Source organism: Narcine bancroftii, chromosome 8 (genome assembly GCF_036971445.1).
Source record: "Narcine bancroftii isolate sNarBan1 chromosome 8, sNarBan1.hap1, whole genome shotgun sequence".
Taxonomy (NCBI): Eukaryota; Metazoa; Chordata; class Chondrichthyes; order Torpediniformes; family Narcinidae; genus Narcine; species Narcine bancroftii.
In genome coordinates, this window is record NC_091476.1 from 88,182,295 (window position 1) to 88,207,933 (window position 25,639).

The window sequence follows — 25,639 nt, forward strand, 5'->3', positions numbered from 1 at the left end:
GGGCATTCCTTTCCATGACACTTCTAACAATTTTCAGAATGTCTCAAAGCTTTGAGCAACTAATGAGGTATCCATTGCTAAAGCAAAATGCCATTGGCATTAGAATTCTGAAATGCAGAGAGGAATCACAGAGTACTCAGCAGATTGGAGATAATGTGTGGGCCAAGTTCTGCAGTGATGCAGAATGACTTGCTGGTCATTCCTAGCATTGCCATCCTTGAAGTGTACTCGGTGCTGTGAGCAATGCAGCAACTGCTTACACATAACGGGCTCCCTGAGACAAAAATGTGATGAGAAGCAGGTGGTTCGTGACTAAGTATTATCCAGAACTCCAGGCAGTGCTCATCCACCACCATACTGCAGCAACCTGAGGGAGCAGACCTGGTCCCAACATCCCTGCTCTGGCTCAATACTACATGGTGCACCATCCTCAATCGCCAAGTCCGTGAAGAAAGAATTGAACGGAGTCATTGAGCCATCCTCAGTGCTGTATACCCTCTGGTATCCACAGCCAGCTGTCAGTCTCTCTGAGTGACACTGAAAAACTTGTCTGCTTAGGTCTTTGCGTATCAACACAATGCCATTTCATTTGACAGCCACGCACCTCTCTAGGAGAAAGTACTGACTGAACAGTGGAAGCATTGTTGGCCCACATTTGCGAAGCTACAAACTGCAGTAAAGTATGCAGAACACAGAAAAAGACCATTTGGCCCATCAAGCGGGTGTGAGTCTGCAACCTACTTCACCATCTATCCCTAATCAGGCAAACTTTCTTCTGTTCTTGCCTGCTTTCTTCTATGCAGTGTTTTTTTTAATTTCCTGAAGCTAGCCACAGGGTAAAGAGATTTTTTTTTCCTGAATTCCCAGTTGGATTTATTAAGAATTATCTTGCACCTGCAATCTGTAGTTCTGTCTTCACCAGTAAATCAAAGCATTTCTCCCTTGATGGAATTCTGTTCCTAATTTTACAGATCTCCATCAATTTGCTTCTGAATCTTTATATTCTCTTGGTTAAGATTTTAATCACAGATCTCTGCTGCGACGATGTTTGCCAATCTGAATTCAGGTCCACTCATTGGGCTCAGATCTGGCGAGTGGAATTCGCCACTGATAACTGATATGACTCCAGCTGAGAAAGAAACAATCTCTTAGCCAGTTCTTGATTGTGGAGGAGGTAGCAGGATAACCATTTGTCTCAACTTAAAGTAAAATGCCTAAGGATTTGAAATACATACTATTAAATGTTGCCAGCTGTCCAGTGGGAGTGTGATAAGCTAGGAATACTGCTAAGGCCTCAATACCAGGAGCTTTAAGATGAGGGTATGGATTTTGTTGAGGATTAACAGCATGAATGATGATATCATATGCTTTTCTTGCATTTTATTCATACATTCTCAATCATTGCCGATTCAGTCTGTTGAATGACGTCGCCCCTCTGTTTGACCACCTTTTTCAGTCTCTGATACTGTGTTGAAATGGAGAATGTGTATCCTCTTGATCTGTGGCTTGTTCTGTGTTGGCACCAGAACAAGATTTACCACCACCATCGCTTCATTATCTTCAGGTTCCAATGAATATGCAAATCTGGTTGAATACCCATCGGACTATAGACGTGGAGTATTTCATTGATGTCCCATAGCTACGTTTGGTCCCGCTCACTCGAATTGATTCAAATTGCTTTTTAGCTATTTTCCAGCCCACCTCTCTCTTCTCCAAACTAGGCTTTAAGTTTCCATATTGGCCCTTGTACCAGCTGGCCCACCCTCTCAAGTGTGTTCATGGACGTGCTTCAGGGCTGAGGAATTTGAGCAAACTCAGCCAGTGCCATAGCGAAATGCTCATTGATAAAAGCCACTGTGGGCAAATTGAACTTTCACTGCTGATGTTGGATAATCTATGCAGTGAGCACAGAAAATAACAGCTGTTACATTCTGAAAAGGGGGCGTTGAGCAGCCAGAGTTTGTGATCCATATTGTTACCAACTTCATAGACAGGAAGAAATTCTGTAAAGTAAATTTAAAGAGGTAGGTGGAAAATTTAAAAGAAACAGGTCCTATTAGGTTGCAACTTTGCAAATGCTCACTGTGCCATGAGCTAACGAGGCAAGAAAGAGGAAAACCATAGAGTAGCAAAATGGCTGTCGCAAGGGAGAAGCTTTCAGGTTCTTGGACCATTGGGCACTCTTCCAGGAAAGGTGGAAGGGGGATAAGGGGGAGGGTTGAAACCGAACTTCAGGCTATCCGAACGGAAAGATTTCTTAGCGCAATTTAAGGGGGTTTCATAGCCTGGGGGGATGGTGGGAGTGGGTGGGGGGAGTGAAGGTGGAGGGAAGGGATTGGATTGGTATCCAAAGCAGCCTTTTCAGTTTGATTGAGATGGAGGTAAGAGAAGAGGGCATGTTGTGTTTTTGATCAAGGAGAATGAGAGGACATACTGTACACATTGGTTACTTGGTGTAATCTTAGGGGATCATCCAGTGAAGCTCTATGGGCCATACTTGCTAGCGAGAGTCTGTGACCTAGAATGAGAACAGAACTCATTCCGTTGGGTGTTTTGGAGCTTGATTCTCAATTGTCAGGCTCATGATGAGTCTGAGAAACCACAGCTATTGGACGTTCTTGCCACTCATCAATATGGAACATAAATAAGGAAGTAGTCATAGCCTTTCCCCCAGGACAGGGGAATCTAAAATTAAAGAGCATAGATTTAAGGTGAAGGGGAAAGATTTAAAGGGGACCTGAGTGGACTCCTTCTTCACATACAGAGTGGTGGGTATATAGACGTGCTGTCAATGGAAACAGGGACAATCATCATATTCAAAAGATATTTGGACAATTACGTGGATAGGAAAGATTTAGCGGGATGTGGACCAAACACGGGCACATAGATCCAGCTTAGTTAGTATGGGCAAGATGGTCTGAAGCAACTGTAGAACACTAAATGGTGTGGCATCTCAAGTTGAAGCATCACACATGAGCTCTTAGGTGCCTGGTAAGGTCAATCTTGACACGATGGGCTGAAGGGCCTGTTTCCTTGTAGTACAATCCAATAAATCTTTGAATAGCATTTCACTATTGAACCGCTGCTCACATTGATCAAATGCCTTCAGTTACACCTCAATCCAATTTATCTTCTAAAGAAGTTGTACAATGGTACTTTTGCTGGATCAGGCAAGAAATGAAATAATAATAATAAGTCTCTGGGACAATTCTTGGTTTAGTGGACTTTCAAGAATGCATCAATCTTGTCTTTAAAAAGTTTTAGTTCTTCAGGATCTAGATACAGAATGGTGTTGCAATGCTGAGGGGTTATTCAGTGCACCCTGAAGATGGTCTTCTCCCCTCCCATTGTTTTTTTTTATATTTTCTTTACAAATTTTAAACCACAACAGTAAATACATTTCATTCAATAAATAACTTCCTAAAATTATATATGCGGTATACAAAATCCCCCTCCCTCCCCAAACCCCTGAAAAAAAGGAAAAGGAAAGAAAGTAGAAAAAAAGGACTGGAGAATGTCAAGGGAGTAAACATCATAAAATTTCAATACTGGAGTTTATCAAGAAATTAGGTCTTCAGGGAGTCTGTTAAACATTCATACCCACATTTTGCAAATACCTGACACTTATTTTGTAAACTATAAGTAGTCTTCTCTAGTGGAATGAAGCTACAAAAGTTCCATGTGCCATCCTTCCATCACTAAGTTTGTGCCTGATTTTCAAGTTGTTGCTATATACTTGTCAGACTCTGCTAAAGTAATTTGTCCAAATTCAATTTGCTACATAATTAGTTTCAATTTGGATCTTATGGCCCTAATATTACCAAACAAAAATAACATTGGATCCTGTGGGAACTTAGCCCCCGTTGTTTGTTTTAAAAAAGAATTCCAACTTCCTACCAGAAATGTTTAACTTTAAGAGACTTCCAAGTAGAATGCAGAAATGATCCACATCTAAAACTCAAATCTGATAATACTTTTCTTTCTTTTGCTACTATCAAGTTAAAGCTTTTTTGATTGATAAAATAAGTCCAAGTTTGATATTACCTCGCCAGAGTGAATTGGAATTACTGATTCATAATAGTAATCTAAGTAAATTCATCTCTGTAGTGTATAATTTACTTCAAAGCAAAGCCCCCAAAATAGGGGTGCATAATTTGAGATTAAGATGGGAAGTGGATTTACATAGACAAATATATGAGAAAGACTGGATGGAATTATGTAGAGATAATATAGCAACAGTTATAAATGTTCAATATAGGTTGGTTCAATATAATTTTTTGTTTCAGTTATATTTGGCACATCAAGAATTAAGAAGATTGAACTCTACATGATCAGATTTGTGTTTTAGATCCACTCCCATTGTTGTCAGGAGTATTGTTGGGATTCACTCTTGTTTCTTCTTTGAGATGAAAACCTATCAGTGTTAATGTTGCTTTGGAAGCAGTCATCTGATCTGCTGCCTTGGGTTTAAATTCACAAACTACACCTCTGTGTCCTCTCTTCCACTACATAGAGCGCATGGCAACTTTAGATGTGCGTGTGGAGTGGTTGACAGTACACCAACAACACTTCATTTGCTGTCACGGTTTCTGAATCATAGCTTAGGGTGTGGACCTCTGGCTGTTGGCTACCAGCACATTTGTGGCCTGCAAAGGTTGGAATGTTCTCGGTTCTTTGAAAGCCATCTCCATGGAATCCATTCTATTACCAAGCTAAATTAGATATGAATTTTTTAGTTCGCAAGAGCTTGGACTGGCTTTTTTGAACATGCAACGTTGCAGCACAGTACAGGCCCTTCAGCCCGCCCTGACCTGTGTAAGCTGACTGCACAGCGATATAAGTAAAAACACAAAAATCGCAGAGCTTGAGAGCAGCAGGGGTGAGAGAGGGAGAGCAGTGAGATATAACTCCCTATGAAGAGTAAAGGTGAACTTCTTCAAGGTAGGCATCCTCATCTCCACATCTGTAACCCCTGGATGCCTACCCTGCTCTACAGCTTTTGTGTTTTTACTTCAACCACCTTGTTCACAGATCTTTGTGATGCCAAACTAAGAGTCTTTTGAATGCCCCTATTGTACCAGCCTCCACAATGACCCCTGGCAATACATTCCAAGCACCCACCACTCTCTGTTTAAAAAAAAAACTAACCTCTGACATCTACCCTAAACTTTCCTCCATTCAGCTTAAACTGATCAGATCAATCATAGACGAAGCAGTCTCTCAGTCCATGATTTAAAAGCTGTCTGCCCTGGTCAATCTTTCAGTGCTATGACACTGTGACTCACTATCTTCCCACTCTCTGTGTATGCTACATTTATAGCTCATCACTACCTTGCACACCGCTGGAATGAAATGCTGCCATCCTCTTCTGACAGGACATACGTTATTCCCTGATGAGACTGGGTGTGTTGCAATGAGCTGCTGCCATGAGTATCATAGTGGAGTGCACAACATTATTATAGCACCATCAACCCAGGTTCAAATGCAGTGCTGCCTGTGAGAAGTTGGTATGTTCTCCCCGTACCTGCGTGGATTTCTTCCGGGTGCTCCAATTTCCTCCAACGTTCCAAAGACGGACGAGATTAGAAGGTTAATTGGTCACGTGAGTGTAATTGAGCAGCGTGGGCTCATGGACCAGAGGGGCATGTTACCGTGCTGCATCTCTAGATTAAAATTAAATTGTTGACCTTTGTCCCTTCCCTGTCTGCCCCATTCCCAGACAATGCATCCTCTCCACAGAAGTAAGAGAATGATTCACAGACTTTGTTACACTCCCGAAGCTGTCTGTGTAGGCTTCTTTACACTCGAGCAATCCTTCATTTCTAACACTACAATGGTCAAACAACTTTGGACATTTTTCACTTCATTTCTCCTGTGTATTTCTGGCTGCCATGTTTTGTATTTCCTTTAAAATTGGTTAGTGCAGCTTTAAAAGCAACTGTTGCTATGCCATATGTCTCTTACTGTCTTTGACATGACCCCTAAAACCTGCTCTCTTTCTCTCTTACTCTCTGCTCTCCTCTTCTTTTGCTTCCCTTTCTCTCTCCATCACTCACATGCCTTTCTCTCTTCCTCCTTCTCCTTTCCCTTTCTCACTCCTTTCGGTCTCCTTCACCATCTCCCTCTTGCCCTCAACTAATGCACAGTGCCCACTCCCATCCCTCTGACCCTGCGATCTAGGAACTTCAGCCTTCTGGGCCATTTCTGACATTTCTAATTCTTCTATCTCAACCTTTCCTGGACTTCATGTTGCGTTGATGTTTTTTTGCTGATGCAACAAAGGTTTTTTTTGTCATTTCTCATCAGTGCTCATTCACTTTGGAACTGAAGGCTATCCTTGTTACTCACCTTCTTGCATTTTGGGAGCGCTGGCACCTCCAACCACAGTAATATGGACGGTTCACCTGGGCTTCAGAATCCAAATGGTCCAACAATAAGGCATCTTCAACACATGATGACATGTTCTCCACTCACATCACTATTTTTGGAGTTGGACAGACTCTGAGTCAGGCAGAAATGGACAGTCAATGCAGTGAGTCTGAAGATAGCACCCCTAGCCAAAATATTGACTGTTCATTTCTCTGCCTGACTCATTGGGACCCTACAGACACTCACAGTTTGTTCAAGAATGCAGCATCGGCATATTCTTTTGTGTTTTTGTGCTCATTCTAACTTTGTCCAGGGATGCACATGGAAGGACACCCAATCAGCTTATACAGAGAGGGATGGGTGTCCAATCAACTTACCTAGAAAGGAATGGGTGTCCAATCAAATTACATCGTGAGGAATGGGTGTCCAATCAACTTACATAGTGAGGAATGAATGTCCAATCAGCTTACATAGTGAAGAATGTGCTGCTCCAATGGATACTGAGTGACAACTTGAAAGAGCGGATTTTGCAGCGGTTTGAGAAAGCATGTGAAAATTGGACAAGCTGAAATGCTCTTGCATTCACCTGATGGGCCAAATGTCCACCTCTCAGGCTCTAACTGTCCTGTGATTCTGTGACTGGTTCTGAGAAGGAGGAGCTAACTGAGGCCTGAGCTATCACAGGGCCAGATGTGACAGTGATTGGTATGGTGTCCCTGATTCCTCCCCTCTCCTGTGAGACTGTGGTTACAGGGGGATGGAACGGCAGCCCTCGTCTCTGCCTTTGCTCGGTCTTGGCCATCAGAGGCTGATGGGTAACGACAGGGAGATGGGCAGCAGATGGATGATGTCAAACCAAGCGGATGCCTCATTAGCTGTGTTTCCACTCATCGATTCTACAGCTGTCGGAAGCGAGATAAACAGCCCAGATGAAGTTCTTGTGTTCTATATTAGCATCAGAACTGGCATCTTCAAAGAAACTACAAACTTTATTCCTCCTGGCAATCTGGCACACGCCTTCAAATTTCTTTTCCTCCTCCTTTGCCTTTATCTGCTAGTGGGCAAATGTTTAGATTCACTGACCCTTCTCCATCGAGACCTGACTGTAGGATTGAACTGACACTTTAATTTTCAATTATCTGCTTTGATCTACTTGTACTGAGTCGGCAGCTCCCAGCAGCTTTATTTTATTGTATGCTGACCCTTTTGAGAGTTGACTTCTAGCAGCAGGCCAAGGAAATGTGGGCCTTGGCTCTCAGAGGATGCTTGTCACACTCCAAACTGGCGGACCCCTTTCCAGGAGCTATTAGTGCCGGGGTTTGTTCCTGTCAGCCCAGCAGGCAGAGATAGGGCCATGTAAAGCAGGTTTCTAATCTAACGTGGTCCATGCAGTTAGAAGAACAATTTGCTTTGCCATAATCGGAATAGATTTGAATTTTGGATTTTGGGAGTGGATCTGGGACATCGTTCAGACCCCCCCCCCCCCAATACCCCATGCATGCAATGGGTGGCAATTGTGCAAAGAGTATCCATTCACTCTCCACTGCAGCTATTGGCAATCCACTGCAGACAAAAACAGTGATCTTGTCACCAATTGTGGTTTGAAGTACAGTTGCAGACTGTAAAAGGCTTTGTTTTTTTTTCAGGTTTGCACGAGATAGAGGAATACTTGCACTTGAATGTTCTGGCACCAAAGTCAAGCAGGTCACGCCAGTGGTGATCTCAAGTTCATGATCATCTGTCTATCCATATGCATACAAAGGAGCATTTCTTCAGACCACAATGCACACACATACACATCACATATTTACATAAAGATATAACAGAAAGAAACAGTGCCCTCCATAATGCTTGGGACAAAGACACTTTTTTTCCCCCCTTTATTTGCCCCTGTGCTCCCCGGTTTTAAATTTGTAATCAATCAGTTCACGGATGATTAAAGTGCACATTCCAGATTTTATTCCAGGTTATTTTGGTTAGACCACGTAGAAATTACGGCAATTTTAATACATAGTTCCCCCATTTCAGGGCACCATAAGGTTTGGGACATTTGGCTTCACAGGTGTTCGTGATTACTCAGGTATTGAATTGCTTCATTGGTGCAGGTGTAAGAGAGCTGGGCTTTCTTCTCAGTTTTTGATCACCTTGGGAGTCTATAATTGCGAGTTTTCAACATGAAGACCAAAGTTGTGCCAATGAAGGTGTAAGAAGTCATTATGAGGTTGGAAAAGCAAGAATAAAATCACCCAAACCTTAAGGTAAACAAAATCATCTGTTTGGAACATCATCAAGAAGAACTAGGGACTGGTCGGCCAGGGACAACCTCCACTGCTGATGACAGAAGAATCCCCAAACGTCTGTCTGACAGATCAGAAACACTCTTCAGGAAGCAGGTGCAGGATGTAGACGTATCAATGACTACTGTCCACAGAAGACTTCATGAACCCAAATACAGAGGCGACCCTGCAAGATGCAAACCATGAGTTAGCCACAGAAACAGGACGACCAGATTACAATTTGCCAAGAAGGATTTAAAAGTCCCTGCAGAATTCTGGAAAAAAGTCTTGTGGACAGACAAGACCAAGGACAAAGTGTGGAGGAGTAAAGGAACTGCTCAAGATCCAAAGCATACCATCTCATCTGTGAAACACGGTGGTAGAGGTGTTATGGCCTGGGCATGAATGGCTGCCACAGATGCTGGTGCACTTATCTTCATTGATGATGTAACTGCTGATGGTGGTACCAAAATGAATTCTGATTTGTGTAGAAACATCTGCTCAAGTTCAAGCAAAGGCCACCAAACTAATTGGACTATGCTTCATCCCAGTGCAACACTGTGATCCCAAACATATTGCTAAAACAACGGAGGAGATTTTCCAAAGCTAAAAAGTGGAAAATTCTGGCTTTGCTGAAGAGAAAACCTAAGGGGGCAAACCCCCGAAACAAACAGGAGCTGAAGGTGGCAGCAGTAAGAGGCCTGGCAGAGCATCACCAGAGAAAATTCTCAGCACCTGGTGATGTCCCTGAATCACAGATGTCCAGTGGTCAAGGGATATGCAACAAAGTACTCAACATGACTACTTCATTATACATGTCATTGCTATGTCCCAATGGGGGGGACTATGTAAAAAAAGTGCAGCAATTTCTAAATGGTCAAACCAAAATACCTTTTAATAAAATCTGGAATGTGCTTTTTCATCAAATGTGAATTGTTTGATTACAAATTTAAAACTGTGGAGAATGGGTAAATGAAGGAAAAAAGTGTCTTATGGAGGGCAATGAATATAAATATTTTGGTTACATTCATCAGCCTGCAGGAAGAATCTCATTCCTAGCCTGGCAGTCAAGTTTGATGCTCCAACACTCCTTCCTGATGATGCTGGGTCAAAGATACTGTGCACTGGATGGAACTAGTCCTCAATGATTTTTTGAGTCGTCCTTAGCTGAAAGCTTCCTTATGTCAAGCGGGTCTGTTGCGGCTGCAGAGGCTGAGGGAGCGCTGAAGGTGAAACCTGAAGGGACCTCTTTTGCTTCTCTTTCTCTTACTGTAAGGTGTGCCAGGAAATAGAGTAAAACCCCTGTTATCCGGAATTCAAGCAACCGACAAAAAGAAAAATCGCAGAAAATAAACAGGTAAAAAATTGGGATGCCTCGCACCAATCATACCACACATAGTCTCAAGCAACTGGAAAATTCACTTATCTGGCATCTACTAACCCCCATCAGTGCTGGATACTGTAAGGGTTTTACTGTACTAACGCTCTCTTTGTCTGCCTTACAGCAGGCAAAAGATCATTTAATTTAATACTACATGTTCTGTATTATTCCATCACAAGAAAGGAATCTTGAATCTTGATATTTTAGGGTTAAGGTGAATGTAATCTGACTCTTGCAGAGCCAAACTCAAACTTAAAACTTTTTGGCACAAGATATGAATGTCATACAAGTCCTTCAGCCTCTGTGTCTGTCCTCGTGCTCAAACATCCATCTGTAGGAATTCCATTATTCCACTGACAGTCTCATCAGCACTCCTCCCAACCACGTTCTCCTAACACCCACCACAGTGTGCATCTCGCTCCACCAGGATTGACAAAAATGCAAACGGATTACACTTGAAACAGTCCCGGTGTGTTGCTCAGTTTGCAGGTGTCCAGGAGGTATGCTCAGTACCTGCACTGATTGGTTCCCAGAGCAGAGATTGGCACAAGAGCTGAGGGTGGAATCTTCAAGCTAATCAGAGCAATGCCCTAGGAAGATACAAAGAGGTAGGAGCAGAATTAGATCATTCAGCCCAATGAGTCTGCACCGCCATTGGAATCATGGTGGATGTAGTCTTACTTTCAACCCCTATTCTCCTGTCTTCTCCCCGCTACTTTTGACATCCTTACGAATGAAGCATCTGTTAACCTCCATTTTAAATACTCCCAATGACTTGACTTCCACAGCGATCTATAGAAACAGATTCAACACCTCTAGCTGTAGAAATTTCTCTGCATCTCTATTCTAAAGGAATGTCCTTTAGTTCTGAGGCCGAGCCCTCTAATCCGAGATGCTCCACCACTGGAAACTCTTTTCCACAGCCACCCTATCCAGGCCTCTAATATTAACAATGATTCAATGAGATCCCCCCTCATTCTTCTAAACTCCAGCGAGTACAGTCCCAGAACTATCAAAGGCTGCTCATCCCAGAATCCTTCTTGCAAACCTCCTCTGGACAATCTCCTTAGATATGGGGCCCAAAACTGCTCATAATAGTCTGAATGTGTTCTGACCAATGCCTCATAGTCACAGCATTACATCTTTGCTCTTATTCAAGATTCAATTTATTGTCATCTAATGCAGACAGTGCAATATTACACTGAATTTGTTTACATCTGCCATGAGGCAAACAGTTTCACCATCAACAGAAATTGCCTAAAGCGCCTTTTACAGAAGCAAAAGAGTCCCCTCAGAGATACCGTGTGTCCATGGATTCACCTCCAGTGCTCCCGCAGCCCCCGCAGATGCACAGAGTCCAGTTCGAACCATCAGCAGTCCGAGCTCCAGATCCGAGCCTCCAACATGATCAGGAACCCTTCAGCGCCCTCGGCACCCTCTCTTTCATTCCAATTCCAATTCCTAGTACCCCATCAGTCAGTCTTGAGCCAGTCTCCAATCCTCCGCAGCCTGGTGTGAGTCCCTCGACCGCAGTCGCCAGCAGCCCACAGCCTGCATGGGTTCCTCACCTCGAGTCACCAACAGCTTGTCGCCTGTCTGTTCTTCAGCCTCAGAACCCCCCCACTGGTCCACCGGCGTGGTCACCGTCCCGTGGGCCATCTCCTCTGCTTACCCTTCTCAAATGGGAGGTGTGGTCTCCTCATTTTCTGGTGCCTTGCACCAGTCCTCTGCTTCCCCAGAGTAACCACTCATGGCTGCTGCCAATCACAGGCGCTGCCATCTTGGGCGCAGACCCCATGGTGGCAGTAGTTTTAAATAAAACCACCGTGGGCTCCATTTTCAGGCTGTTTAAAGCCTGTACAGAGCTGACAGCAGTCAGATTGGGTGGTTGGACCCCCGCGGGAGAGTTGTGTTTCCGCTCCCTGATCTCCGCGGGTCTGCAGGAGAGGCAGCGCTGCTGTCATAGCAGGTCCAGTAGTGCCACCATTTTCTCTCATTTATATTCCCATCCTCTCAAAATGGATGCTAACGTTGCATTTGCCTTCCTTACTACCAACTCAACGTGCTTTTTAACCTTCAGGGAATCCTGCACTTCGACTCCTAAGTCTCTGGACCTTTTTAATTTTCTCCCCATTTAAAAAATAGTCTTCTGCCAAAGGACATGACCATATACTTCCCTACGTCGTATTCCAACTGCCATATATTTGTCCCTTCTCCCTACTTGCCAAAGTCCCTTTGCAGGCTCCCTGTTTCCTCAACACTTATTGTCACATTATTGACAAGCATGTACACCAAGCTGTCAACTGAATCATCAATGATTCAATGACGTGAAACTTAGTGGACCCAACACTGACCCCTGCAGCCAATAGACAGCCAGAAAAGACCCCCTTTATTCCCACACTTTGTCTCCTGCCAATCAAACAATCTTTGGTCCACACTAGTACCTTGCCTGAAATATCATGGACTATTATCTTGTTTAGCGACCTTATGTGTGACACTTGGTCAAGCTCCTTCTGAATATCCAAGGTAACAACATCCACTGCCTCTGTTACTTCCTCATGAACTCCAACTGATTTGTCAGGCAAGATCTCCTCTGAAGGAAACCATGCTGCCTTCAGCCTATTTTATCTTGTTTTCAAGTACCTTGAAACCTCATCTTTTACAATGGACTCTAGAAACGAACTTACCATTGAAGTCAGGTGAACTGGCCTGTCTTTTGTCTCGCTCCATTCTTGAAGAGCGGAATTACATTTTGAACCATTTTGACTCTTGTGATTCTTGAAAGATCATGACTAATATGTTCACAACTTCAGCTCCCTGTTTCAGAACTTTGGGGTATACTCCATCTGATCCAGGTGATTTATCCATCTTAAACCCCTCCCCCCCCCCCCACCACCTCCCCAGCCACCTACTCAGTTACAGCAACTGCACTCACTTCTCTCAAAGAAGAAGTCTTCCCTGACTATTGAATTTCTGGCACATCACTAGTGTCTTCCACAGTGAAGACTGATGCAAAATACCTCTTCAATTCATCCGCCACTTCTTTGTTCCTCATTACCACTTCCTGAGCGACATTTTAAAATATCCACTCTTGATTCTCTTTCATATATCTGAAAAAAAACTTTTGGTGTCCTCTTTTATGTGGTTGGCCAGTTTACCTTGATATTTTATCTTTTCTCCCCTATTTTTGTGGCTTTCTGTTGGTTTTTAGAAGTTACCCAATCCTGCAGTTTCCCACTGATATTTGCATTGCTGTTCGCCCTCTCTATTGCTTTTAAGCTGTCTCTGACTTCCCTTGTCAACCACGATTACTTCACCATCCCTTTTGAATACTTCTTCTTCTTTTGGATGAATCTATCTCATCTCTCCTGAATTATTCCAAGAAGATCCTGACAGTGCTGCTCTCCTACCTTCCATGCAATTAGGTTTGGCCAGTTCCTCACTCATGCCACCATTGCTCCCTTTGCTGACACGTCCGACTTTAACTTCTCCCTCTCAAACTGCAGAGTAAATTCTATCACGTTGCAATCATTACCTCCCAAGGGTTTCTTTAATTTAGCTCCATAATCAGGTCCAGTTCGTGGCACAGCACCAAATCTAGAATTGCCTTCTCCCTCATGGGATCAACAACAATCTGCTCTCAAAAGGTCTCAAATTCCTTCTCTTGGGATCCAGAACCAACCTGATTTCGATGCTGACATCCACAAAGACCACTGTAATATTGCCCTTTGTTGGTCATTTGTATCCAACATCCTTACTGGTTTTTGGAGGGGTGTACAAGTCCCATCAGGGTCTTTTTACCCTTGTAGTTTCTCAAATCTACTCACAAGGATTCTTCATCCTCTGATCCTATGTCACTTCTTACTGAAAATTTGATTTCATTTCATATTTTTCCGTGTTGACTGGACTGATAAAATGCCAAAACCTTAGTTGATGATGTAGCAGAGGTACCAAAGGATTAGAAAATGGCAAATATAGTCCTCTTGTTTAAAAAAAGTAATAAGGAGAATCCTGGGAATTAGAGTCCAGTGAGTCTTACATCAGTGGTTGGGCAAACTATTGAAGAGGATATCAGGGACGGGATAGGCCAGCATTTCGAGAAGGATAGTCTTCCTAGCAATAGTTAGCATGGTTTTGTGAGTGGCAGGTTGTGCCTTAGGGGCCAAATTGAGTTTTTGAGGAAGTGACAAAAGAAATTGATGAAGGTAGAGCAGTAGATGTGGTCAACATGGATTTTATTAAGGCATTTGACAAGGTCCCCCATGATAGACTCATTCAGTAACTCATTAGGCATGGGATCCTTGGCTGTGTGGATTCAGAATTAGCTTGCTTGCACAGTGTAGAGGGTAGTAGTAGATGGAAAATATTCTGCCTGGAGGTCAGTGACTTGTGGAATTCCACAGGGATCTGTTTTGGGACCCTTACTCTTGGTGATTTTTATAAATAACCTTGACGAAGAAGTAGAACGATGGGTTGGTGAGTTTGCAGATGCCACAAAGGTTGGAGCTGTTGTGGATAGTAGAAGGTTGTTGTTGATTACAAAATGAAAGAGACAAGATGCAGAGTTGCAGATGGCCGTGGATTGGCAGGTAGTGTTCAATAAGTGTGAAATGATGCATTTTGGAAGGTCAAATGTGAAGGCAGGTACATGGTTAATGTAGGATTCTTAATAGTTTGGAAAAACAGAGGGTTCTTGGGGTCCAAATCCATGGTTCTCTCAATGTTGCTGGTTCACGCTGCTAGTTGTTAAGAAGGTATGGTGAGCTGTACTTCATTGATTGGGGGATTGAGTTCAAGTGCAGCTCTATAAAACTCTAGTTAGACCATATATGGAATATTATGTTCAGGTCTGGTCCCCTCACTATAGGAAGGACGTGGAAACTTTGGAGAGGGTGCAGAAGAGATTTACCAAGATGCTGCCTGGATTGGAGAATGTGTCTTTTGAGGGAAGGTCAGCAGAGCTTTACTCATTGGAATGACAAAGGATGGCAGGTGACATAATAGAGGTCTATAAGAGTATGAGAGGCATGGATATGAAAAGCCATATTTACCCATAGCAAGAATGCCAAATACCAGAGAACATCAGTTTAAGGTGAGGGGAGGAATGTTCAGGAGAGACACCTGGGGAAAGTTTTTTTTTTATGCAGAGAGTTGTAGGTGCTTGGAATGCATTGCTGGTGATGGTTGTGGAGTCTTGTACAATAGGGGCACTTAAAAGACTCTTCAACAGGCACATGGATGCAAGAAAAATAGAGGGTTATGGGTCTGAAGTAAGGAAGGTTTAGAGTGTTGAGTATGTTTACATCAGGAGCTGAAGGACCTGTACTGTGCTGTAATGTCTGATGTTCTATGACAGCAGCTTCTCCGCAAGTCCCACCACCTCAGTAGAACGTACAATCTTGTAACCTCCACTATGTTCTGGAGATCACAGCATTTGTGGTCACTAATTTGAATTTGTGTCACGTGGGAGCAAGTTCAAGACAAGGAATTGGGTCTCACCTCATCCCTCGCTCTTTTTTTTCAGCCTCACGTAATACAGGCTGGCGTCTGGTTACCTGAATTTAAATTCTCCCACTCACTTTCCTAATGATTGACAACAAGCTTTTAAATAGTATTTCCTTCAATACCTCGACCCATATGACCTTCCTTTATGTCTTCATCTCAAATGTCACAGCCGAGCACACACAGGAACAGAGAAAAGATTCTTGCAGCACTGCCTGGTTATTATTTCAGGAAAATTTTAATTTAAACATATAGCATAGTAACAGGGTCTTCCAGCGCACAAGCCCTCACTGCTCAAATATACCAATTAGCCTACAAACCCCATACTTTTTTTTAAGGTTGGGAGATAACCGGAGCACCCGTTGTAAATCCATACAGACACCAGAAGATATACAAATTCCTGACAGACAGCCCTGGATTCTGTGAATTTTGGGGAGTTATAAAGGTTAATGGGGAAGTGTCAGAGAATCATCTTCAGCTTTGATTTATGAGTGGTTGGAGAAGGGTTTTATTACTTGTAATCCAGAGGGCAGGACCAATGAGTTCAGACCATTTTCAAATTCCACTATGTCAGACGAGGAACTTCAATGCAGCTGATTAAATACATGGTTGAATTCGTGACTGATATGATCAGGATCTGCTTTTAGAAGAAAGTATGGATGCTTGCCATCAGCATACTCTCAGTGGAGAACATTTACTGTGGGGACATTTAATGTGGGGGGCACTATTTGTGGGGAAACTTCTGCGATAAGTTGTTCTTGGGACACACACTGTGGGGCAATTGCTGTGGTAATCCTAACAATGGGGGCATTGACTGAGACAGAGAGTTCTATAACACTGAAACTGGCCCTTTGGCCCATCTTGTTCGAGCCAAGCAAATTAGTCCCATTTACTTACCATATCCGTCTGAAATGTTCCTATCTATTAACGTATCTAAATGGTTTTTGAATGTCACAGCTATCCCCACTTCCTCTGGCAGCTCATTCCTTACAGCCGCCACCCTCTGTGTGAAGAAGGTGGGGATTCTTTTAAATCTCACTTTATATCCATGCCCCCTACTTATAGATTCCCCTACCCTGGAAAAAGGAGCCTGACTATTTACCTTATCATGTCCTTGATGACTTCATAGATTCTATAAGTTCTTCCCTTACCCTTTCCTTATAATTCTGTTATCTAACCCCAGTAACATACTTTGTGGGACAAATATCCTGTTTAATGACATGCTTTCTGTCACTGGGTAGCAACCTGCACAAAATACACCAAGTGTGGACTAAGCAATGCCTTGTACAGTTGTAACATGACATCCCTGCTCCTGCCCTCAGTGCCCCTTCCCATGAAGGCAAGTGTGCAAAAGAAGCTTCCGTCACCACCTTGTCTCCCCGTGTTGCCACTTTCATGGAACTACCCACACGCGCAGTCGAGTCCCTTTGTTTCCCAATGTTCTCCAAGGCCCATGGTGGTGCTTCTTCCTGTAGGATGGAGATCTCAGAATTCAGGCAATGGAGGAAGAGCAAACATTTTGAAGACAGGAAAGGATTCTGATAGGGAGAATCTTGGGGGTGTGGAGTTTCCGTATTCCAACTCTCCACAGAGGCAAGTTACCTCTCTGGGTGAATTCTCTTGAAATTTAAAAAAAATTTGTTTCTGTCTCTACTCATGCACTCGCCCCATAAGTGGAATAATCTTCTGCATCATTAAACATTTCATTCTTTCTATTCCTTCAGAAAAAAACCCCACAGAATGTTTAATCCACCCAGTTAAATTTAAACTCCTATTTTGTATAGTACTTCTAGATAATAAGGAGACAAAAAACACGCTGTTCTCGGAGCGGTCTATTCAAAGTTTCATGCAGATTTAACACAGCCTCTCACTTTTTAATTCTAATCACCATGGAACATGCACTAACTAATTACTATTGATCACTGGGATGGTGTCCTATCTCAATTGGCTCCTCTCCACTTATTTTCTCTGAAAAATGTCTTTTCCTGTGCTTATCTGTGAAGAAGTTCATTTGGTAATTGCATGTAGGTTATGAAATTGTATAAATGTTTTCCTCTGTTTTGTGCATGGTTTTTATATATGTATATTCACTCACTTCACTCATTTGGAATCAGTTGCAAATATTAAAGTTGAATCTCTGATTGCTGGTTCACATCATGAAGAGGGATCTAGAGTGGCTCCAGTATTTAATGGGGAACCAGAGTGACTCCAGTATTGAATGGGGAACCAGAGTAACTTTAGTATTGAATGGGAATGCAGAGTGAGTCCAATATTGAATGGGGATCCAGAGTACACTCCAGCATTGAATGGGGATCTGGAGTGACTCCAGTATTGAATGGGGATCTGGAGTGACTCCAGTATTGAATGGGGAACCAGAGTGAGTCCAATATTGAATGGGGATCCAGAGTACACTCCAGTATTGAATGGGGATCTGGAGTAACTCCAGTATTAAATGGGGATCCAGAGTAAATTTCAGTGTTGAATGGGGAACCAAAGTAACTCCAGTATTTTTATTATTTCAAGGCACGTGAGCTTCCCATGCTAAACCATCATTAATTGGCTATCCTAATTGCCCTTGAGGTGCCTTCTTGAGCCACTGCTATCCTTGAAGGGTAGGTGTACCTTAAAGGCCTCCCTTCTGAACTGTACTGTTTTGACCCAGGGATATTGAAGAGATGGCGATATATTTCCAAGGAAGAACGTTGCGCAGTTTGGAGGGTCTAGGTGGTGGTGTTCCCATGCCTTCCTTGCCCTTGTCCTTCAAGACTATTTTAAAAGGGAACCAAACTGACACCAGTTTTGCATGGAAGGTCAGATCAACTCCACTATTGGAAGGCAACCAGAGTGACTCCATCTCTGGCACTGAGATTTGTGAATCACTGCAACTTGTGGAGCACCAAGTTAATGCTTGCCAATCTAAGTGAATATTGTTAACCTTAGAACAATAGAATACTCAGTGCAGAAACAGGCCATGTGACCTAACTGGTCTATGCTAAACTATTATTCTGCCAAGTCGCATTGACCTCCATCTGAACCATATCTCTCCTATCCATGTACCTATCAATTTTTTTCTTAAATGTTAAAATCGTGCCCACATTCACCACTTTAGCTGGGAGCTTGCTTTACACTCTCTGCGTGAAGGAAGATCCCACCCCTCCCTCCCCATGTTCCATTTAAACATCTCATTTTTCACCATTAGCACATGTCCTCTAGTTCTTATCTCACCCAACTCCAGTGGTAAAAACCTGCTCGCATATACTCTAGCACCCTGTATTGTCTGTTTTATAGCTAGCTTGGTGTTCTCTCTTCTCTTTATCCTCTGATTTAAGATGTTCTGATCATTAATGCACTATATTGTACCTGACCAAACATAATTTGGAAATCGAGATGCATTAATGCTTACTGCATTGTGTTTATCTCTTATACAAAGAGTAAGATTACCTATTTTGGAATCCATGCTAACCAATTTATTAAAAACATAATACTGGAGAAACTCAGCAGGTCAAACAGTGCCCTTTATGTAGCAAAGATAAAGATACAGAACCAACGTTTCGGGCTTGAGCCCTTTGTCAAGGTATGAGCAAAATGTCAGCATGCACCCGAAAAAAATGGTGGGGTAGGGATCGGAGCACAATCCCTCAGGCAGGGGGTAATAGGTGAATAAGGGAGGGGGGGGGGGTGGAGACACTTTGTCCAAACCCTGAAAAAAGGGCTCAAGCCTGTGTATCTTCATCTTTGCTATATAAAGGGCACTGTTTGACCTGCAGAGTTTCTCCAGCATTGGGTTTTTACTTCAACTGCAGTGTCTGCAGACAATCATGTTTTACTTCTGATCAATATATTTATTTCTATTCCTGGATGGATATTTTACTTTGAACTTTCATTATGGAGTCCATAGTCTCTCCAACCAGCAAGGTTGAAAGTACCTGTCTGTTGTCTCCACTGAGTGTTCTTCATGTTTTATAAACGGGGATGACAGCAGGTGCTGCCAGACCTCTGACCATGTCCTGCATTCTTGTGAATTTTTATTTCTGTGCTTTAGAGATTTTTGCTGCTCCTTCCTTAATTGCTGGAATTACGTGTGTAGGCTGTCTAACTTCCCCAGTCCTTCTAGATGGCAAAGGTTGCACCTTTGGGAGTTAACTGTGGGAAAAATAACTCATCTAATGGTAGCACTGCAGTTTTTAGCACATACTGAAACCTCAGTGCGACAGTTGTGCAGGGAGTGGATGCTTCAGATGTGTACTAACCTTTCACAGCAGCCAATTGTATTCGAAACACCGGCTGCTCGAAACACAGCAGCTACTAAACCTTTCAGATGTGGTCCATTTTTATTGCTGAACTCCAGCATCACGATTTTGCTGAGGTACCTATCACAGTCATAGATGTGAGGACCCTGAATGATCGGAGTAGTGGTTAGGGTTCGAATCCCGTGCTGTCTGTAAAGAGTTTGTACGCTTTCCCCGTGTTTTCACCAGGGGCTCCAGTTTCCTCCCACTGTTTGAAATGTACAGGGGTTTGTAGATTAATTGGGTGTAAATTGGATGGCATGGACTCGTGCTGTGTCAAATTTCCTGTTCCAGCAAGGAAGCAGCATATTCCTCAATGAATGGTCTTCTTCACATTCATTACGCTAGTTTACGGTAAATAAAGTCGATGGTGCAAGCTGGAGGTGTCTGGGAAAAGAGGAATTAAACTCAGAGCGGCTATTCGACAGAGATGTAAGGAAGAAATCTGTCCCATAAAGGACAATCTGGTCATTGTCTCGCCACAAAGCCCTCAGATGCAACTCACCTGGTCCAATCCCTTCCCTATTTTAAGTTCAGCCAATGTTTCCAATAACTCCATGCTGTTTTCAACATGTCTCATTTATCTTCTCCCTCGCCATTATTTTGGAAGCATCTATAATGTTGTAGACAGATGCAGAGTATGCAGTGAGGACTTTGTGTCCATGTCTGAGTTTCATTTCTTTTAGTAATGTGTACAATTCTTCCATGTTCTTCTCTTTTTACTATTTATTGTTCCTTGAAACACCAACTCCCACTGATGTTGGCAATTTTTTTCTCCCCCATGTGCTATCTTTGGCCTCAAACATTAATTTTCACTTCCCCTCCATTTCTATGGGAATAATTCTCACTGACACTCGCATCCCACCTCTTCTCATAGAACTGATGTTTTTTTTTACTTTATCTTCTTCTTTTGACATCTAGGGAGCTATGGATTAGTTTGATTTTTTTTTTGTTTACCCTTCATGGGAATGTGCCTCCACTGTGCCTGAACCATCTCTTCCTTGAAGACGGCCCATTGTTCTATTACAGTTTTACCCGACAAATTCTGGTTCCACTTTATCCAGGCTACATCCACTCTCCACGCAGATCTTTATTTTGGATTGTTCCTGCTCTATACCTAATTTAAATCTTATTATGCTATGTTCACTCTTTCCTGAATGCTCCTCTAACAAAACTTAGTGCACTTGCCCCACCTCATTCCTGAGATCCAGCAATCTCTCCTTACTCATTGGGCCAGTTGCATGTGGCTCCAGAAAATTATCCTGAACAAATTTTAGAAAACCTTCATCCTCTCTGGCCTTGACAATATCACTGTACCAGTTTACAACAAGAGAATTAAGGTTGCCCCCATTACAACACTCTATATATTTAACATGTCTCTGAGAATTCTTGGCACTTTGCTCCACTGTATCTCCCTATTTGTTGGTGATTTATAGAACAGCAATGTTGCTTCACCTATCCTTCCACTGTTGCTTGGTGCTACAAAACAGATGCTGTCTCTGTGCTGTCATTTCTCTTCAGAACTGTAATATTCTCTTTCATCAGCCTCCCTCTGTATTTTACTTCCCTATCCTCCCTGAAAACATTAATACCATTTCTAAGCTGTTTCAATGACCTCTACCATATCATATTCCAAGCAGTTATCTGCACCTGCAGTTCACTAAGCTTAATTATCACACTCATATCCATGCATAGTAAACTACATTTTGCTTTGACTTCATTTCAATTTTTACTGACCCCAGGAAAATGCATCCACTGGCTAATGTGAACAGGATCTGGTTCCAAATCCTGGAACCGCCCCCACCCCCCCCCTCCCTGTTTCACCGTAGCACCTACTCCAATTCGACTACAGGGCTCTAAGGTGCCATCATCTTTTCAAGAGAAATTGGGGAGGCAGGCATGGTGTAGCAGCAGCTACCTGGGTTTGAATTCACCACTTTCACTTTGTACATTCTCCCTGTGTGGATTTCCTCTGCCTGCTCCGCTTTCCTCCCACTCTTCAAAAACTTACAAGGTTTGTGGTCGATGTGTGTATTTGGGTGGCATGGGATCATGGGCCTGAAGGGCCTGTTACCATGCTGTATGTCTAAATTAAATAAGATAAATTAAGAATGGCCAATGGTGCCCAATTAAATTCACTCTTTTTAAATGAATTTGAAACTTTATTAGATAAGATTAATCTCTCTAAATCAATGGTTCTCAGCCTTTTTCTTTCCACTCACACACCACTTTAAGTAATCCCTGTGCCATCGGTGCTCTGTGATTCCTAAGGGATTGCTTAAGATGGAATGTGAGTGGGAAGGGAAGATGGAGAATCACTGCTCTAGACCCAATTGTTACTGAAATATTTTGCTTGAGAAAAATTGTCATTGGTCCATTCTCTGGAGTTCTGAAATCGTGCACATAACGAGTCCATTAGGTACAATTAAAACAGTGGTTTTCAACCTTTTTCTTTTCACCCACATACCACTTTAAGCAACCCCTGACTAATCACAGAGTACCTATGGCATACGTCATATGTGAGTGGAAAGAAAATGGTTGAGAATCACTGCTCTAAAGAGTTCAGGCATTAGTGGTTATAGTAAAAGGATATTTTACCAAACTTCATTGAAAAGTATGTTCCATCCTGTCCTTAACAGTGAAAAGAACCACTGAACCTGATTCCCAACACTAGGTTCATGGCCCTACAGGATTAGACTGATTCTCAAAGCATTTTAAACATGAAGGATGGGGGTTGGCTGCACTAACCTTTCCCATCGCCCTAACCCTAACCCTCTGGATGAAGAAATTATGCCTTGCCTCCTCTCTGGTCCTTCTACCAATTACTTTAAATCTGTCCCCCTGGCACCTTCTCTTTCTGCTGTACAGGAGACTATCAGGTGCTGGGCACACACTGGGAGATCACTTCGTTGAGCACATTCGCTCTGTCCACTACAATAGCATAGATAGCTCAGTGTCCACCCATTGAATTCCCCATTCCATTCCCTTGCTAATATGTCCATCTACAGTCTCATGCACTGCCAGACTGAGACCGCATGCAAATTGGAGGAACAACACCTCATTTTTCGAATGGGCACCCTCCAACCAGATAGCATTAACATCAACCTCTCTGGTTTTCTATTAAAATGCCCCTGATTCCTTGAGGTAGGGCTCAGGCCCAAAATTTCAGTAATATATCTTTACCTCCTCTGGATGCTGTGAGACCATCTGAGTTTCTCCAGCATTTCTGTGGGATTTTAACCAATCAGAATGTCAGCATACATCTATGTTTCACTCCTGTATCCATGTGACCTGCTGCTTCCCCATCCAAACCATTGTAGTACCCGTGCAACTAAGTCTTGGAACATATTAGCACTACACGGTAGGATACCATACAGCCTATGCAATCTGAGATGGCTCCCAAAGGAACACTCATCTGTCTCATTCTCCTTTTCCTTTTGCTCTCTCACACATGACCATTAATACTTTTGCAACCCACCTTCACTAAGGATAATGTGCCAAGAGCAATTAACCTTCAAGTATGTCATGGGATGGAAAAAGATACATACAAATTCATAGAATACAACATAGAACAGTACAGCACAATGACAAACACAACACCAAATTAAACTAAATCCAAATGGACGCAAAGTATTTTGCCCAGAGGTCAGTGACTACTGGAGTTCTGCAGGGATCTCGTTGCATTTTTTATAAATTTCCTGAAAGAAAAAGTAAAGTGATGGATCAACAAGTTTGCAGATGAAACAAAGGTCATAGGTTAAAAAAGGATAGAGACAGGATTTAGAGTTGGAAGGGGAAAGCGGCAGATGGTGATCAATCTGGATAAGTGTGAGGTGATGCATTTTGGAAGGTTAGACTGAAAGACAGAGTTAATGGTTGGGTACTTAACAGTGTAGAAGAATATAGGGACATTTGGGTCCAAATCCATGCATCTCTAAAAGTTGTCACACAGTTTTGAAAGGGTAATTAAGAAGGCCTATGGGATGCTGGGCTGCGTTAGACAGGGGATTGAGTTCAGGAGTTGTGAGGTAATGCTGCAGCTCTATAAATCTCTGCTAAGACCGCACTTGGAACATTGCTCATTACAGGAAGAATGTGGAATCTATAGAGAGGGGTGCAGAGGATGTTGCCTGGATTGGAGATCGTGTCTTAAGAGGCAAGGTTAGCAGAGCTGGGACTTTTCTGTTTGGAGCAAAGTAGTATGAGAGGTGACTTAATGGAGGTCTACATAATGATGTGAAGCATAGATAGATAGCCAGCACCTTTTTCCCAGTGTAGGAGATGTCATTACCAGAGGACATCTGTACAAAGTGAAGTGAGGAAAGTTTAGGGGTACTTTTTTTTTGCACAGAGAGCAGTGGGGGCCTGGGATGCATTGCCAGGGGTGATGGTGGAGGGTGGAACAATAAGGGAATTTAAGAGACTTTTGGACAAGTTTCAAAATTCAATTTAATTGACATGTAATAAAAACAGTGTCATATTACACAAATTGCTTTTGGCTGCTGTAAGGCAGACAAATTCGCCATTGGCAGAAATTGCCTGAAGCGCCTCTTACAGTCAGAGAAAGAGAAGCAAAAGAGAGTCCCTTCAGAGTCACTGAGTGTCCTTGGATTTGCCTCAAGTGCTTCCACAGCTTCTGCAGCCTCACAGAGTCCTGTCCAAACCATCAGCAGCCCGAGCTCCAGATTCAAACCTCTGATAATACTATTAGGAACTCATCAACACTCTTGGCACTCTCTCTTGCATCCAGGTTTCGATACCTGGTACCCCTTCAGCCAGTTTTGAGCCGGTCTCCAGCAGCCCGCAGCCTGGTGCAAGTCCCTTGACCGCAGTCTCCAGCAGCCCACAGCCTCCGTGGATTCCTCGCCTCAGTTCACCAGTAGCCAGCTGCCTGTGTGGGTCTTCCAGCCACAGAACCCCTCACTCGTCCGTCCCAGTGGTCATCATCTTGTAGGTCATCTCCTCTGCTTTTCCTTCTCAGACGAGGGTTGTTCTTCCCATTTTCTGGTGCCCTGCGCCAGTCCTCCACTTCCCCGCAGTCTGCAACCCCTCGTGGCTGCTGTCGATCAGAGACATCTGGGTCTAGGACCTGCAGGCACGGGATTTTAAATAAAACTACCGTCAGCTCCTTTGATGGTCATTCAAAGCCTATACAGAGCTGACAGTAGTCACACCGGGCGGTTGGACCCTGTGAGAGCACTGTTTCTCCACTCCCCGCTCTCCATGAGTCTGCACCAGAGACAACGCTGCCATTACATAAGGTCTAGCAGCACCACCATATTTTTTTTATGGATGGAAAAAAAAAGGGTTATGAGGTTGGAAAGGTTTAATTTTGGTGGGGGGGGGGTGGAATAGGTATTTATATATCGGCATATCTTGAGCTGAAGAGACTGTACTGTGTTGTAATGTTCTTTGTTCTTCTGGCTGATTGTGAATGATATTCTTACTTTCCTGACATATTCACGTGTCTATTTAAAAGCCTTTCAAAGGTTACTATTGTATCTGCTTCCACCTCTACGCCTGGCAGCCCACTTCAGGCACCCACCACTCTCTGTGTAAACAGTATGTGCTCTGCCTATCTCCATTAGTGGAGCGTGAGCCAAATGCATGCAAGTAGGGCCATCCCAGGCAGACATTTCTGATGGCAAGTCATGGGAAGACCATGCAAACTCCACACAGACCGCATGCCAGATCAAGACTGAGTGTATGCCCAGTAGGACTACCTGCTGCATCATGAAGTGCTCCTTGGTGAAAAAGGCTATGCTGTCATCTCCGACTCTGCAACCTGTGGCTGTCCGCACCTTCAGCTGGTGCCCTGAATG